We start from the raw sequence: 13,622 nt of genomic DNA, 5'->3' as shown, positions 1-13,622 counted from the left end.
TATACACATATTTCTCATGGTTTTAATCACAAATTACTTTGTGTTTATAATAGGAATCAGTAATTGTCAATGTATAGATAATTAAGAAACTTTTAATGACCAAAGGCTCCAATTAGATGAGACGAATGTTTAAAAAGGAAACACGGTGCATCATGAATTAAAAAATGTCCGCCAATTAAAGGGCATGCAAGTGCATCTATAATTCTCATCATTTTTTTTTTGTCTTGTAAATTCGGGATAACATGTTGAATTTAGTACTTCCGAATTTCAAGATGAAATCTTTTTGATCTCCGGTTATATTTTTTGTTTTATTCCTTTTTTTACTCATTAGCCTTCAGGAGCCTTATTACTAATTAAGATCGGATAAAGCAATACCGCGGATGAGACAGGATGAAGTTATCTCAGGATCGAATGCTATGATTTAAGGCTGCGTGTTGAATAATCTCCTTTAATTGCGCTCCTCAGGACATTGCTTCCAATTAGTACCGTCGTTACCTTATATTTTGAACACATCTTATTTATGAAGGATATCTTTGTTTCTTTTTTATTCCTTTTCCTTGCTTATAAACATTGAAAAAAAAATAATTGACGTATATTGGCTACGAAGAACAATTAAAAGAAGGGGTTCCACAAGGGAGAACGATCGATGATTCTTGTACTACGCATATTACAGGACAAGATCTTTAAACTATCAGTCTGGGAGCCGGTAAAAAAAAAAAGAAAAAAAAAGCTCATTCATCATAAATATTCATTGTTTATAATTTTTAAACAAGCCAAATACTGATTATTCCTTCAATATTAAGGGTCATCCAGGGATGAACAAAATATTTAACTCATATTTTGACTGAAATGTTGTTTTGATGTATATTTTTTATCATTTTTAAAAATCCCTTCGAAACATTTCTGGAACATTGTTTTTTTCCTAATGGCATAAAGATTTTTTTATGTAGCTCCTATGCTCCTCAACTAAACATGGGAAATTCTTGAATGATTTAACTAATTATGTATATGCATTAATAAAAGAACTGTCGTTTTTTCGTTTTTATTTATTTTGATAAGAGATATGATATGGTTTCAAAAGAACGAATATTTTAGCAGTAATTTGTCATAAGAATTAATGATGTTTATTAATAATATCTAAGCACCTAAAATACGTAAGGTATACTTTTTCCAGAGTGAAAGGTTTCATATGCGTAAAATTTGTATTTTAGGTCGAGAGCTAAATAAATTTGCCTTTATAAGGGTTTTCTGTAGTAGAGAGGTGCCTGGTGAAAAGTTTCACTGATTTTTTAATTATATGTAAGTAGATTATAGGAAGATAGTCTGGGTGGCGGTCAATTAAGGTATCAAGATAGTAAAAGAAAACTATTTATTGATAACCAACGTTTCACTCCACTTTGCAGAGCTTCGTCAGGGCTAAATGAAAGAACAAGATTAAAATTAAACATTAAAATAAAAACATTTCAAAACAACTGTTATGTTTATAAAGTATATAGAAAGAAATAATAACAACAATATAAGGAAGTATACGGGTTAGTAGACTGGAAACAACATACTAATAAGTTATTAATAAATATAACCAGGTTATAAGGAACAAAAATCAGTAGATAATGAATTTATTTTGAGAAATCTTTATCTAAGGAATCAAGATAAGTAAAAATGTCCATTACCACTCTTAAAGCTAGTTTAATATGCTATAAAGTAGAATTTTACGTTTATCTTCGTAGGAGTAGTAGTTTTCATGATATTTGCCAAAATAAATTCACAAAATGTGGATTTCAAATTGTATTGACAAAAATTTGGATTTTTGAAAAACTATATCTCAGGGCCCATTGGATTCAATTGAATCAACAATTGGAAAATTGTTTAAAAAATACCGTATTGCCTAATAGGCAGGGTAGGGTGATAAATAAATAAATAAAAATAAATATGAATATAAATTTTTAAAATGAAATTTTGTCCGAACAACTAGGAAACAATTTATTTTATCAGATGTCATGAAAGCTACTACTCCTGAGTAAGACATTAAATTAGCTTTACATTAAGTGCTAATAGACATCTGTACGTCTCATGATATAGATTTCCTAAAATAAATTCACTAGTTACTGATTTTTTAGTAAAATTTTTTTTAAATGTTTACAGCTTGCTTTTTAAAAAACTGTATATAGGGAACGTAAATAGCTCTGTTAGGGCTCATATTTTAGTAAATTTATTCTACTTTAAATTATGGTCTTGCAGGTTTTCTGTAGTTGAAAGTAGTATTAACGATATGGAACTGTGAAAGATTTTTTTTTTACGTTTTTTACGAAACAGGGAATTTTTTATTCCCTTTAACTATACTTGGCAGACTCATCAATTTTAACTTGTAATTATACACAATTTTCATTAAATTAATCAAAAATTGGGGTTAGATACCTGCCTTTTTTCACTATCGGACCCATAGATGGCGGCAGCTCCTTACTCTTGATGCGTTAATAACTAAATAATTATGTTGAGTCTATTCACTAAATAGTCCTAATTGCGATGTAAATTTTAAAAAATTACATAATGTTTAAATATCTTGCTCCCATAGGTAGTTTCTATTTTGTCTATTATACTCCACCCAACCCTGCCAGTGAAACAGTAAGATACCTGAGAATTCACCTAGATCGCCGCCTTCCCTGGAATCACCATATCAACATCAAACTAACTCAAACCTACGCAAGGTTAGCAATGCTATATCCTATTCTGAATTGAAAATCCAAATTAAAACCAGAAACAACTGTCCTTATTTTTAAAACGATCTCAGGCCACTGCTGATGTACGGTTGTGAAGCCTAGGGAGTGGCAGCCATTACGAAAAGGAAAATAAAAACTGAATATTTTTAAAATAAAGTCCTAAAAATTGTAGTGGATGCTCTTTGGTTTTTAAGAAAGAGCCAATTGCTTCGGGAATTACTAATAGAGACAATAGAGGATTACATCAAAAAACAGTTCATGAAATTCCATTCCCATTTACTGCCGGTTAATGAAACAGTGACCAAAAACTTGAAAAACCCAACCTCAACCCGAAGACTGAAACCCAGGCTGCAGCAGTACATTCTGTTATAAACTTTATATTTATTAATTCTATTATTCACTCTACTTATATTTTATTTATTATTTTTTTCTCTCTTCGTTTTTTTTTCAAATTAACTTTTTTTTTTTTTACTCATTAGAAGACATTTTTATATCAACCTTGTAAGGCCCACACAAGGCCGATCTGGTATTGAAATAATAATCCTTCACCCGCGACAATATCATCGATTCGAACGGGTCTAGTGTCGTAAGGACGATAAGTTATCGAATAGCGACAAGAAGAGTGCTGTGATAGGTGAGAGACATTCACAATAGAGGCTCCCTGAGGAAGATCGTTGTGAGCTATATAAAGGAGTGATAAATGTGAATATGTGTGACATATAGAGGAAGGGGATGTTAAAATATTGACACTGTGAGTCAGCTATCACGGTAACCGATGGTTAGGGACTTTATGGACCTTTAGCAGGATTGGGCCAAGGAACGTTTGAAACATTGACGATAATAAGCGTGACCGCAGCGTGAGGTGTGGCCCCTTGCGACCCCCCCAACTGCCTCCTATATCTCCCTTTTGCACCCCCTCATTCCTCCCGTGGGGAGCCCCTTCAAACATTTATAGGGATCCTTTATCATTTCCATTAATAATCATGTTTAGGGCCAGCCTTGGGTCACAATGCTTCCGCCTGCTACTCCTTCGCTATTGGACCCTTATTTTCGCCACTTTCGAACGTCCTTAACCTTCCATCACCATACTAGGTGTCAAAGATACATTTTTTTTTTTTAATATTTATTTATTGCTATTTACAACTGTACTTTATAATACATTTAGTAAATCTAATCTAAGTTAAATTGGAGTGTTACAGGCGTGTAGAGAAACTACCCATTGTTAGCACTCTAATGAAATTTAACATTAGCTGGTCTCGTGGCCATGTGATGGAATACCATCTCTTTTTCAGGCACCTCGGAGGGTTGCCAGGAATGGAAGAGGATGCAAGATTAGAAAGTAGGGGGTTTGAGAGTTTATAATGGAAGGAGTGATATCTGGTTCGGGCTAGATCGGTTACTTAGGGAACATTAAGGTTTTTACAAAGTAAGGAGCATTGAGGATTTTACGAAGGATTTTGGATAGTAAGGATTGAATACGAGAGGAATTCAAAGGTTTAGTGGAGCCCCAAAGCTCAACTCCATATGTTCAGATTGGCCTTATTACAGTCATGTAGATCAGTCTTTTGTAATGTGTTGGAAGTTTAGACCGTTTGTCTAGTAAGTGCTGTAATAGTCGAAATCGACGTGCAGTTTCCTGTCATTTCAGTCTGGTGTGAGGATTCCAGGTTAATCGCTTGTCCAAATGTAGTCCAAGGTAGCGGATCTGTTCGACAGTATTAGAGTAACATCATTATATGAAACTGTAGGGCAGTCAGTAGATTTACGACGAAGGTTAAAGGTGATTTGATGGGATTTGTTGGAATTTATCTTAATCCTCCAATTACGACACCAATTTTCGAGGGGTGTGATATAGGATTGGAGATTTTGGAATACAATTAATGGGTTAATATTAACAGCGAGCACACATGTGTCATCGGCATACGCGGTAAGGATAGTGTTAGGATTGATTGTAATGTCAGCTGTATAGATGGTGTAGAGGATGGGACCAAGGATACTACCTTGAGGAACAAAGATACATTAAGTACAATCCTTCTTATCCGAAACTTTTTTAAAATTTAAAATGAACAGATGACAAATGAACCGTTGAGTGAAAAAGTTATGTAAATCAAAGCTAGAGTTTTCAGAAATTTAAACTTTAAAAAAAGCTCTCTTAAAATTTTGCTAAGGTTTCTATGTTAAAACTATTCAATTAAATGAAATGAAAAATAGTATATTATTCTGGAACTAGGTCTCTTTAGAACAATTACAAAGGTAGTTTTAATTTTACAATAAAATATAATGGCCAAAAAACTTTGAGGCCAAACTTCATTATAACTTAATTAAAACTGCATATAAATAATTCTAAATACAGAGAAGAAGAAAAAAAAAAACTAATTGAAGAAATACATAAAAAACAAAACAGAAAGGTAGCTATAAAATATCTGTACAATTATTATATCGGATTAAATTGGTGAAGTAAAGGGTAGTTAAATAGAAGGGTTTTAAACGAAGAAAGGGTTGTTACATGTACGTTGGAGTGAATGGAGTTCGGTGAGATGAAGGGTAGATGTCAGATAAACGGGACCTGGTAGTACGGGATTGGACTGAGAATGTGAATTGCAGGTTTTCTACGATATAGGAGAGGCGTTTAATACTAATTACTTGGAATAGAAAGGAGGCTGGGAAATACTGGCATCGGATGGATGGATGGAACCACTTCAACTCGGCGTAAAACTGGGTTGGTCAAAACTTTGTACATTTAAAATATTAATTCGGGCGAGGTATATCCTGGAGCATTTGGTTCATATTGGGAAATAAACATCTATGTTTTCATAGTATTTCGTCTGTTTTGTTCATACTTTCGTCTATCTTCCATTAACCTATTGATGTTGTTATTGTCGCTTGTTTAAGTTACTCCCTCTTTTACCTCGCCACCTATACTCAACTCAGTTTTGCTCTGGCAGGTAAAAATTTTGCTCTAACGTAATTTCTTTTTTTTTTTTTTTTTTTTTTTTTTAAATTTGAGCATTTTGCTCACCTGAACTTCTCCCTGTTATAAATTCTATGTTTATCAGTTGAGTTATTGTCACTGTAAAATTTTATTATATTTTAATTTCTTCTTCTTTTTTTTTCTCTTCATCTTTTTCTTAAATTTCATAAATATCAATGTTTTTTGTTATTAACTTTACTTTTATCCCTTATTATTTTAATCTATTTGTTTTATCTTATTTTTTATGTTTTATTTATTGTCAGTGGTATTTTTTTCTATGTGACTATACCCCTCAATAATCAATAGCTAAAAAAAAAAATGTACCTGTTACATTAACCATGTAAAGCTCACCAGGCCGATCTGGTATTAAATAAATAAAAATACAAAACACCTCCTGCATTTCTATTTTTTAAATCATGGGCCGAGGCAAGAAGATCTGAGATAATTTACAATGGATTCTTCAGCCCCTGATGGAAGAGCTACAATTTCAAATTGCAATTTTTTATTTTTTTTATTTTTTTTTTTATTTTTTTATTTTTTGTCAAGACTATTGGAGTCCTATACTGCCTAACCATGGTTGGGGGTCAAAGTTCTTCATTTTGTGGGACCGCCACTCAATAAAAAAAGTCAACGTCCCAGGCTGGATTCGAACCGGCACCACCAATAGACATCAAATTGGTAATTTAGACTGTGTCTTAACCACTGAGCTATGGGCGGCCCTCAAATTACATTGAAAGTAATCTTAAATATTTTTGTCATCATCATATCCAATTATATATATATATAAAGGCAAATTATCTACCATGAGATAAATGCTCACGGGGTACCACTGGAACAACGTAGAGCACCTCTGCCGGATTAATAAATAGCGTTTGAGACTTAATGGATACAATTAATTTTAATTAAACATTAAAATCAGTCCCAGAAGAAGTGGTAAGATTATATATTTATTTTTAATGAAAAATAATTGTCATGTGAACGGAACGTCTTACACCACATTTGCTCTCGATAACTCAAATCGTTTAAATTACTAAAGGTAAAATATATCTTTGAATAAAATATTTTGGACACTTCCAATTCGATTTGGAAAATAATTTTTGGGTTATATAAGCCGTTTATTTATGAATACTCTTGACTTCCTTATAGGAACTGAGTAATAAAAATCTTGCATTAGTATGTGTCGTTGTCTTGAAAGAATGCACTTCATAAAAGTTATAATTAAGTTTAAAAACAAAATTCTGGAAACTTTATTGCCGTTTTAACAAATTTAAATATTTATTTTTTCTATATTTGTTATATTTGCTAGAATCGATCTGCATCAATCATTTCAAGTTAAAAATTCTACCCTTCTAACGTCAGCAATCTACATTGTAAAGTAATATTTCAAACATTACCAACTCATATTTAATCTTCATATCCTACATAACATATTTTTAGTATCCACAAATTTGTTGTATAGTTTAGCTTAAATTTTCTTTAAGCTAATTCAACATATCATACAAAGTTTAATGTTTATAACAATTTCGTTTTATCATTCTTAAGGTTTCTTTAGATCGGTCGGCTCGTTTTGAAGTTATTACTATTTTCATTAAGAAAAAAAAAAAAATAATAAAACAGGAAAGGCTAACATTATTAATTAAATTTGTTCATAATTTTGTCTAAAGGCGGACACACCCCCCCTTACAAATTATACAATTGTTCATTTTATTGTTTAACTGTAATTTACATGTATTCAGATTGTATTATTTTTTTTTCAATATAGTGTAAGCAATAAAAGTAATAAAAATAAACTTCAAGTCCTTTATCCCAGCATTTTTATTTTTACTTCAATTTTGTGCATCTTCAAAAACAGTGTTCGTTTTTATAATCAACGTTTTGCTCTGAACTGCATTGAATTATTTCGTCTATGCTCCTACACCTTTATTTTTTTGGTTTATTTATTTAATACCAGATGGCACTTACATAGTTAATATAACTTACATTTGTTTTTTTACAATTGATTACGGGGGGGGGGATAGTCTCCTACGAAAGTAGTAACTATATGTAACGTTGTAATTTAAAAAAAATAAGATAAAATAAATTAAAAAAATAATACTCCTTAATAAAAGAGAAAATAAAAATTAATAACGACATTCATAGACCTAACAAAACAAACAATTGCCCTTTAATGAGTAAAAAAACAAGTTGAAAAAAAACGAAGAGAGAAAAAAATAAAATGGAAGTAGAGTGAATGATAGAATTTATACCAGAATATTCTGCTGCAGCCTGGCTTCAGTCTTCGGGTTTAGGTTGGGTTTCCCAAGTTTTAGGTCATTGCTTATTTAACAATCGGTAAATGGGAGTGGAACTTGAACATGAACCGTTTCTCGATGTAATCCTCTATCGATTCCATTTGTAATTCATGATTCAATTGGCTATTTATTCTAAACTAGAACCATATACAATAATATCTAATTTTTATTACCTTCTAAAAAATAAAATATTACACGGTGATCACTAAAATTTTGTATATAGTATATTCTAATATTATATTATATGTAAAATTTAATCATTCCTTCGTATTGTCGGTAACTAGAGTGAGGCTATGATACAAGAAAGAAGACTAGAAAAGGAAGCAGATACGGGGTTACCCCCCCCCCTTTTACCTCCCCTAGATCCCCTGGGACAAGATCCCCCTATTGTCACATTGATCAATAGCTGGCCTATAATAAGCTAGTAGCCCTCTTCTTATAAATCTAGCTTCTCTCCTAACTGATTGAGTGCCCACGCCCGAGGGACTCGATATAATATTCTACAACCATGTCATATTTCTAATTATTTTATCTTATAAAAAAATTTTCTGGCTGCGTCGCATAAAATATTTAAGGGATAAACGGCTCCGAAAAATATTGAGGTTTGGTTAAAATTTTTATGATAACTGAAAGAAATGGGTCTTCAATTTACTCCAATCCATATTTTACCTATTTTTCATAAATATTTTTGAACGAATTTTTTTTACAGGTGAACCATGTATTCCTCTAGTTATCATGTTATTTTACGTCATATCTCCCCATACTTAAATTCACTTACCTGTAAATGAAATATATAATATAGAGAGGTGTTATGGTAATACAAATTTTTCTAAATCGAGTTTTCCCACTCAAGTTCAAATAACCAAGTATCGCTAAACGGTGAGTGTGTCTGTAAGCAGCCCAACTCAAAAAACTAAAAGTAATATCAAACTGAAATCACATATTTAGGGGAGGTGTATGGCTGAGAAGCAAAACATATTTTTCGTTCAAAATTGATATTTCTGAACTATTTTGATAAAGATCTGTATATTTATGTTTAATCGAAGATTATCTTCTTAAACTGCTAGGCTTTATTATTATTTATGAATGGCTTAAATACAAAATGAAAAAAAATCTTTCTTTGAAATTAATTTAATTTTTTTACTCGAAATAATTAACAATTTTGCTTAATAAGCAAGTGGATAAGTAGAAAAGTATGGTCTATGAGATAATTTTAAGGAGAACCAGTAATAGGAGTTTAGAGAGATTGAAAAATCAGAAACTCCCGAGAACGCCCGATCTCACCCGATCCAATTCACATGGATACTAGTGTCGTTATCTTTTATTGAACTACTGTATTCTTGATTGATATTCGTTTTCAGCAACTAGAGATACGAATTTTTATAACAGCAAAAAACAATTCGTCCACATTTTTATTTTCCACATCCTTTGATTGCTTTTTGGATATTATGAAAATAGGAATATCTTCATAATATAATAATACTCCTTATTATATCAACAGTCCAACGTTTCGGCCAATTCGGCCAAGTTCATATCAAATTTTAAAAATGTGCAGGATGTTCTGCTCAGGTCATTAATTACAAGTCACATTGCCCTATAAAAACGTCCATTCCATTAATTGGGAATCATATTAATTCTTAATAAGTTTACCTAAGTTTATGTCTATGTACCTGTTTTGTCACAATTTTATTAATTTTAATTTTAGATCAACTTAACACTATCAGCTATCATATAAACAAACTATTTATAATCTTCCATACACTCAGGTCAGGCTTATAATTAATTTATTTCAAATTGTATTTTGGTCTAAATTTCTATTTATTCCATTATTTGAGTTCTTATTAAAATTAGTTGTAAATAGTAACACAGAATTTTACTCATATTTTTCATAAATTTATTTTACTTAAAATCTTTGCACAATGTTGATTCAAATTCCTTGTATCTGTTTTAAAATTTACTGTATAATATACGTTCTCCGATATATAAATTATGGTGTTATCAAAATGAAATTTGTATTGTTTTATTGTTGCATGTTGCACTAATGCTGTTTTATTGGGATCCTTCTCTTTATTTCTTATATCATTTCTGTGTTGATGTATTCTATCCTCTAACAATTGCTTAGTTTCATCTATATAAGACAGCTAGGCAATTTATGTATCATCTCCGACTTACTTTTTATATCAATTTTGTCCTTCAAATTGCTATAATTTTTAATTTTATTGTTTGGTCTGTAATATAATGATTATTCATCAACATTATAATCATAATATTGATAAACTCTTTCTGAAATAGAATCCATATTTCTTATTAATTGGTTTATTATTTGTTATTTTATTTTCCATCGTATCTTCAGATTTTTTTAGGTTTATATCTCAAATATTGTAAATTAATTAACATGGATACCATTTGATTTATTTAAAAAATAGCAACATCATTAAAATGAGTCCACCAATAAAACAAAAAAACTTTATGACGTATGTAGGGTATTAAGTTGTTTGATGCGCCCATTACACCAGATTGTAGGTACCATCGTGGGTCATCATGATGGACATTTATTTTTAAATGAATTGATTCTACTTGTAGAAGGACGGATGATTTCCCTCGACTATCTACAGATACACAGGAAGGAATGTTTCTCGGCTCATTTACTCATTTACCCCTGGCGTCTAGGGAAAAGACGCTTTCGAAAAGATATTCGCCTACATGTACACGCTATTCAAAGAGACAGGGCCAAGAAAATTGTAAGGTAGGCCGTAGTCGCCGAGGCGCCTGGGATATGAAGTACCCGGAACATGGAGGAATTATCGGCTGATAAGTATAGCTGGGAAGGCGGTAGGTGGGAACGTGAGGTGTCCAAGATGCCCAATACAAACATACAATCAGTTCCTCCTAATGACCCACAGTTCCCACAACTTGTCCCTGCGACCATCGTGACCCGTGAATCGTCGCGGTCACAAATCATAGTGTCCGGTAAAAGTGACGGTATGTACTTATATCACGCGTATACTTGTCCTACATCGCTTATGTTCACATCATGTCTTCTCTTGTCCACTATCATCAAAATTTAAAAAAAAAAAAATGTTTTTGAATTTTACAAATCAGGCTTAAAGGTGCAAAATTGAAAATCTTCTAGGATGCGAAAGGTTAATTAGAAAAAAGTCTATTGAAATTCACAACGGTGCATTATAATATATTTAGTAAATTTTATGTATGTTTATAATAGAGTGATACACGCATGTAGAGAAACTACCCGTTGGTAGCACTCTAATAAAGTTTTTACATTAGCAGGTCTCGTGGCCATCTTCTTTTCATACGCCTCAGATGATTGACAGGGATAGAAGAGGAAGCAAGTTTAAAATAGAAGGAAATGATATCTGGTTTGGGCTAGATCGGTTACATTAAGGTCTTTATGTATGATTTCATTTGTGGCAAGTAAGGAGTATTGAGGATTTTGGATACGAGAGGAATTCGAAGGTTTAGTGGAGCCCCAAAGCTCAACTCCGTATATCCAGTTAAGCCTTATTATTGTTTTGTAGATCAGTCTTTTGTAATGGATTGGAAGTTTAGACCGTTTGTCTAGTAAGTGCAGTAATAGTCGAAATCGGCGGGCAGGTTGCAGTTTCATCTTTGCAAGGGAGTAAGGGGAATATTATTAAAAGAATCCTGCTGAGAAGTCCATAGGTTTACAACAAAGGGTAAAAATGATTTGATGGGATTTATTTTAATCTAAAAATTTCGACACCATTCTTCGAGGGTAGTGATACAGCACACATGTGCCATTGGCATACTTGGTGAGGAGTGTAAGGATTGGTTGGGGTGTCAGCTGTAATATCATGTTAAAAAAGTTATAAACTGTCCTGGTCCTTGGTAGTAATAAAATCTCCCTTATTGTGTATATATTATGTATAACATAATAATAGTAACATAACTCAGAGATCAATGTAACATCAAGATTAAATATATTTCAAAAATTTTTTATTTTAATATTAACCCTCTTCTTGGTAACCTGTGAATAAACTAAAACAGTACTTATTTTGATTATTTTTATCTGTATTTTAGTTTTTAAAAAAGACAACTTCTACCAGAAATTTTAGTATATATAAATTTCTATAGACTTTAGGGACTTCTAGTTTATTGTATTTATTTACTTTTTTTTTTATGAATTTTGATATGTTTTTTTAGCTGGATTGGTCTAATGGGTCATAAATATCAAAAACAATATTTTTTAGTAAAAAAAAATATTAAAAATTATTAAAACCACCGGTGCATTTCATCTTGTTTCTTATTGGTTAATACAGAGCACATAACTAAGTAAAAAAAGAATAACTCACTACAGTGAGCTTTTATAACTTTGGAAAATTAAAAAAAAAAAAAAAGAATTCTTTTGAAGCTAATAAATTACCACTCAAGTAAGTAGGAAAATAAGGGACCCCGCTTTTTCAACGACAGGTTACAATTCTATTAATCATATATAATAAAAATTAATAATATATATAACAATTAATAATAAAAAAAAGAAACAGTTTAAATTTGTAGATTATTAGTTTTTCGTATCTAATAATTAAAAAATAATTACGTCAAAATATACGTAAGAGCTAGTCATAATCCGATGCAGTTAAGAAGTACATTTGAATTATTTAATTATATGTTTTGTTTTTAAATATATTAAGTGGAATAACAATCAAATTTATCCTGGTTAAGTAAAAAACTATTACTAAGTGAATTCGGCCCTAAATCTTGTTAGGTGCGATTAATTAAAATTAACTTAATATTTATTTTTCACAATTCAAACAAGATTTTCTTGTCAAAACGAATAATTATAACGTTTGATAAGGATATAAACTGTTAGTACAAGAGCCCAGGAGGAGAAAAAAAACACGTTATCTTACCCCAATTTTTTATTACTTTAATGAAAACTATGTATAATTAATAGTAAAAATTGATGAGTCTGCCAAGTATAGGTAGGGGAAATAAAAAATGGTGGCTGTTTCAAAACATTAATTTTTCATTCGGAGCTCTATATCTAAAAAATAACAAAAAATGTTGTATGGGACGTACTGAAAGATCAGTAGTTAGTGAATTTATATCTCAAAAACCATTTGACGTACAGATGTCTATTAGCACTCAAATTAAAGTTAGTTTGATGGACTATAAAGTAGTTACTGATGTTTATCTTCGTAAGAGTAATAGTTTACATGAAATTTGCTAAAATAAATTGATTTATAGTTGTACGGACAAATGTTCATTTACCAAATTCATATTCATATGTGCATATCATAAAAACTACTACCCCTACGAAGATAAGTGTCATAAACTACTTTATAGAAAGTCAAATTTCGTTTATTTTGAGTGTTGGAAGACATTTGTGCGTCTTATGGATCTAGAGATATATTTTTCAAAAATCCAACATTTTATACGAACAACTAGAAATGAACATTTTGTGAGTTTATTTTGTCAAATATCATAAAAACTACTATTCCTACAAAGATAAACGTAATTAACTATTTTGTAGTAAATTTAACTAGCTTTAATTTGAGCGCTGGTAGACATCTGTACGTCCAATGGTTTCTGAAATGAAGTTTTTCATAAATCAAACTTATTGTCCGAACAACTATAAATCAATTTATTTTAGCAAATATCATA

General features: G+C 31.1%; 1 protein-coding gene across 2 annotated transcripts in view; it reads left to right on the top strand.

The window, feature by feature from the left end:
- LOC106692388 (uncharacterized) overlaps nucleotides 1-13,622 on the top strand; it is a 303,170-nt gene that overhangs the window by 54,291 nt on the left and 235,257 nt on the right. The window lies entirely within an intron of this gene.

The sequence above is a fragment of the Halyomorpha halys genome, unplaced genomic scaffold (genome assembly GCF_000696795.3).
Source record: "Halyomorpha halys isolate HHAL.00 unplaced genomic scaffold, Hhal_1.1 Scaffold54.1, whole genome shotgun sequence".
In the NCBI taxonomy this organism is placed as follows: domain Eukaryota; kingdom Metazoa; phylum Arthropoda; class Insecta; order Hemiptera; family Pentatomidae; genus Halyomorpha; species Halyomorpha halys.
This window is presented reverse-complemented; position numbering and strand designations above follow the sequence as displayed.